We start from the raw sequence: 6,192 nt of genomic DNA on the forward strand, positions 1-6,192 counted from the left end.
ATTGAGAAAATACTTCAATAGCACTTTAGTATAGCGCTTTTGCTCACTTCATCGCACTTGACCCTCACATCAACCCAAGAAAGAAACTGACGCTTAGAGAAAAAGAAATCTCTTGCTCAAGGTCAAACCTGCAGTACAAAATGACACACGCCAGCTTTCGGATGATAATGTGGTCTTGCTTGACACTGTTTATCGATGTCTAGCAATTGGCACATGGCACAATCCTGCTTGTTTTTAGTATTTGTTTTTTTTATAAGGTGGGGACACCAGCAGAGATCCATGTTTTGACTTTGGCACAGTCTCCGGAGCTGCTGGGGTTAGCCTCATGCCTGCCTGTTTCTTTCCATTTTGCTTCTGTCACAGTTTGCTGATATACAGCCTTAGTCCTTTTAAGGGCTGCATTAAAAAAATCTTCCATTCAGTGTTTGAGAGCTCTACATTTGGCCGGAACTACAACGCACAACTTCAGGAAATTTACTAGCATGCAATACCGGAGATAAATAAACGGAAAATAAGAAAAGTCTAACATTAATAGAAGTGCCAAAAGGAGAGACCAGAGAGAATGGGGCAGCGTTCAAAGCATTTTCCAGGGTTGGTGGAATATTTAAATGCTCAGATTTAAGAAGCACTTATTGTTGAGCAAGATTAATGTAAAGAATTCCATATGTAGACACTTCGTGCTGAAACAGTAGAACACCAAAAAACAAAAGAAACTACGAAAAGCAACTTTTAAAAATGTAGTAGTGATACAAGGATAAACAAAAAGAAAATTGGAAAAGAAGGTGCCTGTAAGTATACAATTACTGTGTCAGATATAAGTGTTGCTAAGGATGTGGGGAAACAGAACTATTATTTGTTGCTATTGGGAATGTAAATTAGTACAATAACTTTGTTCATTGGCCATAGAAAAAATAAATTATAATGGAAAGCTCAACTGTGTCGAATACTGTTGATCTGTTAAATATGGTCAGGACAGAGAACTGACCAAAAAAAAGAAAAAAAAAAAATCCTTTATGATCACGGCACTAACAAAGTCAAGTTTTTACTTGTTTGCTCGCTTTTTGCTTGTTATTTATTTCTAATTTTATCGTATCTTTAAGGAATCTATGACTTTTGTTTATTTATTTGCCCTTACAATTAATCACTGTCCTAGAAAATTATTATGAAAGAATTAAAAAGCCAATTAATTTACATTTCCTACTTGTTAATTCTTTCCAAGTCTAAGAATTGCTCCTTTCTACTCTCCTTATCGCCATAATATTTAAATGTCAGAGAGCCAATGGGCTGGGTCCACAGACCTCTTCTCTATTTATACTCACTATTTAACCTTATTGCCATTGGTCACCATCTATATGCTGTCAACTCTGTGATTTATATCTCCAGCATGGATCTTCCACTTAGGCCCTAGACAGGTATAGCTAACTCTCTTCTCAACATCCCACTTGTGTGTCTACTGGGCATGCCAAACACAATATGGTAAAAAAGAAAAAAAAAAAAAAAGAACTTATTATTCCATACACATACCCCAAACTTGCTTTTCTCACAATCTTCTTTATCTCAGTAAATGGCAGCCCTGTCTGTCCAGATGCTTAGATCAAACACCTTGGCATAATCCTTGACTCTTCTTTCTCTCATATACTGCATTGAATTCAACAGTAAGCCCTGTTGATGCAGGAAAGTATATCCAAAATTTGATAATCATTCACTGTCTCATCTCCACGTGCTCTGGTCCAAGCAATTCTCTTTTGGATCTGGGTTACTGAAATAGCTTTCTGACTCCTGTCCTTGCCATGCACACATCCGGGCTCTTCTCTACATAGTAAAAAAAAGTAGCAAGAGTGATATTTTAATGTGGGATGCAAAGTGACATCCACTTAGTCTCAGGATGCAGAAAGCTGCAAATGAATGTCATTCCAACTTAACAATGAGAACACAGCCAGATAACCTAAAAAATTAATAATGTTTAAACTACCAGCATCAATTTAATGTGAAAGTGGTGCTGCTTCGGTGAAACTGCATTTTCACTCCCAACATGAACAGACTGCTGACCGCCAGAGGTCAACACGCCTGCTCGGGAGCCCTTCTCCTGTCACTCCCAACATGAACAGACTGCTGACCGCCAGAGTTCAACACGCCTGTGTCGGGAGCCCTTCTCCTGTCACTCCCAACATGAACAGACTGCTGACCGCCAGAGGTCAACACGCCTGTGTCGGGAGCCCTTCTCCTTTCACTCCCAACATGAACAGACTGCTGACCGCCAGAGTTCAACACGCCTGTGTCGGGAGCCCTTCTCCTGTCACTCAAAACATGAACAGACTGCTGACCGCCACAGTTCAACACGCCTGTGTCGGGAGCCCTTCTCCTGTCACTCAAAACATGAACAGACTGCTGACCGCCAGAGGTCAACACGCCTGTGTCGGGAGCCGTTCTCCTGTCACTCCCAACATGAACAGACTGCTGACCGCCAGAGGTCAACACGCCTGTGTCGGGAGCCCTTCTCCTGTCACTCCCAACATGAACAGACTGCTGACCGCCAGAGGTCAACACGCCTGTGTCGGGAGCCCTACTCCTGTCACTCCCAACATGAACAGACTGCTGACCGCCAGAGTTCAACACGCCTGTGTCGGGAGCCCTTCTCCTGTCACTCCCAACATGAACAGACTGCTGACCGCCAGAGTTCAACACGCCTGTGTCGGGAGCCCTTCTCCTGTCACTCCCAACATGAACAGACTGCTGACCGCCAGAGTTCAACACGCCTGTGTCGGGAGCCCTTCTCCTGTCACTCCCAACATGAACAGACTGCTGACCGCCAGAGGTCAACACGCCTGTGTCGGGAGCCCTTCTCCTGTCACTCCCAACATGAACAGACTGCTGACCGCCAGAGTTCAACATGCCTGTGTCGGGAGCCCTTCTCCTGTCACTCCCAACATGAACAGACTGCTGACCGCCAGAGTTCAACACGCCTGTGTCGGGAGCCCTTCTCCTGTCACTCCCAACATGAACAGACTGCTGACCGCCAGAGTTCAACACGCCTGTGTCGGGAGCCCTTCTCCTGTCACTCCCAACATGAACAGACTGCTGACCGCCAGAGTTCAACACGCCTGCTCGGGAGCCCTTCTCCTTTCACTCACAACATGAACAGACTGCTGACCGCCAGAGTTCAACACGCCTGCGTCGGGAGCCCTTCTCCTGTCACTCACAACATGAACAGACTGCTGACCGCCAGAGTTCAACACGCCTGTGTCGGGAGCCCTTCTCCTGTCACTCCCAACATGAACAGACTGCTGACCGCCAGAGGTCAACACGCCTGTGTCGGGAGCCCTTCTCCTGTCACTCCCAACATGAACAGACTGCTGACCGCCAGAGGTCAACACGCCTGTGTCGGGAGCCCTACTCCTGTCACTCCCAACATGAACAGACTGCTGACCGCCAGAGTTCAACACGCCTGTGTCGGGAGCCCTTCTCCTGTCACTCCCAACATGAACAGACTGCTGACCGCCAGAGTTCAACACGCCTGTGTCGGGAGCCCTTCTCCTGTCACTCCCAACATGAACTGACTGCTGACCGCCAGAGTTCAACACGCCTGTGTCGGGAGCCCTTCTCCTGTCACTCCCAACATGAACAGACTGCTGACCGCCAGAGGTCAACACGCCTGTGTCGGGAGCCCTTCTCCTGTCACTCCCAACATGAACAGACTGCTGACCGCCAGAGTTCAACACGCCTGTGTCGGGAGCCCTTCTCCTGTCACTCCCAACATGAACAGACTGCTGACCGCCAGAGTTCAACACGCCTGTGTCGGGAGCCCTTCTCCTGTCACTCACAACATGAACAGACTGCTGACCGCCAGAGTTCAACACGCCTGTGTCGGGAGCCCTTCTCCTGTCACTCCCAACATGAACAGACTGCTGACCGCCAGAGTTCAACACGCCTGCTCGGGAGCCCTTCTCCTTTCACTCACAACATGAACAGACTGCTGACCGCCAGAGTTCAACACGCCTGCGTCGGGAGCCCTTCTCCTGTCACTCCCAACATGAACAGACTGCTGACCGCCAGAGTTCAACATGCCTGTGTCGGGAGCCCTTCTACTGTCACTCCCAACATGAACAGACTGCTGACCGCCAGAGTTCAACACGCCTCTGTCGGGAGCCCTTCTCCTGTCACTCCCAACATGAACAGACTGCTGACTGCCAGAGTTCAACACGCCTGTGTCGGGAACCCTTCTCCTGTCACTCCCAACATGAACAGACTGCTGACCGCCAGAGTTCAACACGCCTGTGTCGGGAGCCCTTCTCCTGTCACTCCCAACATGAACAGACTGCTGACCGCCAGAGGTCAACACGCCTGTGTCGGGAGCCCTTCTCCTGTCACTCCCAACATGAACAGACTGCTGACCGCCAGAGTTCAACACGCCTGCTCGGGAGCCCTTCTCCTTTCACTCACAACATGAACAGACTGCTGACCGCCAGAGTTCAACACGCCTCCGTCGGGAGCCCTTCTCCTGTCACTCCCAACATGAACAGACTGCTGACCGCCAGAGTTCAACACGCCTGTGTCGGGAGCCCTTCTCCTGTCACTCCCAACATGAACAGACTGCTGACTGCCAGAGGTCAACACGCCTGCGTCGGGAGCCCTTCTCCTGTCACTCCCAACATGAACAGACTGCTGACCGCCAGAGTTCAACACGCCTGCGTCGGGAGCCCTTCTCCTGTCACTCCCAACATGAACAGACTGCTGACCGCCAGAGGTCAACACGCCTGCGTCGGGAGCCCTTCTCCTGTCACTCCCAACATGAACAGACTGCTGACCGCCAGAGTTCAACACGCCTGTGTCGGGAGCCCTTCTCCTGTCACTCCCAACATGAACAGACTGCTGACCGCCAGAGTTCAACATGCCTGTGTCGGGAGCCCTTCTCCTGTCACTCCCAACATGAACAGACTGCTGACCGCCAGAGTTCAACACGCCTGTGTCGGGAGCCCTTCTCCTGTCACTCCCAACATGAACAGACTGCTGACTGCCAGAGGTCAACACGCGTGCGTCGGGAGCCCTTCTCCTGTCACTCCCAACATGAACAGACTGCTGACCGCCAGAGTTCAACACGCCTGTGTCGGGAGCCCTTCTCCTGTCACTCCCAACATGAACAGACTGCTGACCGCCAGAGGTCAACACGCCTGCGTCGGGAGCCCTTCTCCTGTCACTCCCAACATGAACAGACTGCTGACCGCCAGAGGTCAACACGCCTGTGTCGGGAGCCCTTCTCCTGTCACTCCGAACATGAACAGACTGCTGACCGCCAGAGGTCAACACGCCTGTGTCGGGAGCCCTTCTCCTGTCACTCCCAACATGAACAGACTGCTGACCGCCAGAGTTCAACACGCCTGTGTCGGGAGCCCTTCTCCTGTCACTCCCAACATGAACAGACTGCTGACCGCCAGAAGTCAACACGCCTGTGTCGGGAGCCCTTCTCCTGTCACTCCCAACATGAACAGACTGCTGACCGCCAGAGTTCAACACGCCTGTGTCGGGAGCCCTTCTCCTGTCACGCCCAACATGAACAGACTGCTGACCGCCAGAGGTCAACACGCCTGTGTCGGGAGCCCTTCTCCTGTCACTCCCAACATGAACAGACTGCTGACCGCCAGAGTTCAACATGCCTGTGTCGGGAGCCCTTCTCCTGTCACTCCCAACATGAACAGACTGCTGACCGCCAGAGTTCAACACGCCTGTGTCGGGAGCCCTTCTCCTGTCACTCACAACATGAACAGACTGCTGACCACCAGAGGTCAACACGCCTGTGTCGGGAGCCCTTCTCCTGTCACTCCCAACATGAACAGACTGCTGACCGCCAGAGGTCAACACGCCTGTGTCGGGAGCCCTTCTCCTGTCACTCCCAACATGAACAGACTGCTGACCGCCAGAGTTCAACATGCCTGTGTCGGGAGCCCTTCTCCTGTCACTCCCAACATGAACAGACTGCTGACCGCCAGAGTTCAACATGCCTGTGTCGGGAGCCCTTCTCCTGTCACTCCCAACATGAACAGACTGCTGACCGCCAGAGGTCAACACGCCTGCGTCGGGAGCCCTTCTCCTGTCACTCCCAACATGAACAGACTGCTGACCGCCAGAGTTCAACACGCCTGCTCGGGACCCCTTCTCCTGTCACTCCCAACATGAACAGACTGCTAACCGCCAGAG

Source organism: Elephas maximus, chromosome 5, assembly GCF_024166365.1.
Source record: "Elephas maximus indicus isolate mEleMax1 chromosome 5, mEleMax1 primary haplotype, whole genome shotgun sequence".
Lineage (NCBI taxonomy): Eukaryota > Metazoa > Chordata > Mammalia > Proboscidea > Elephantidae > Elephas > Elephas maximus.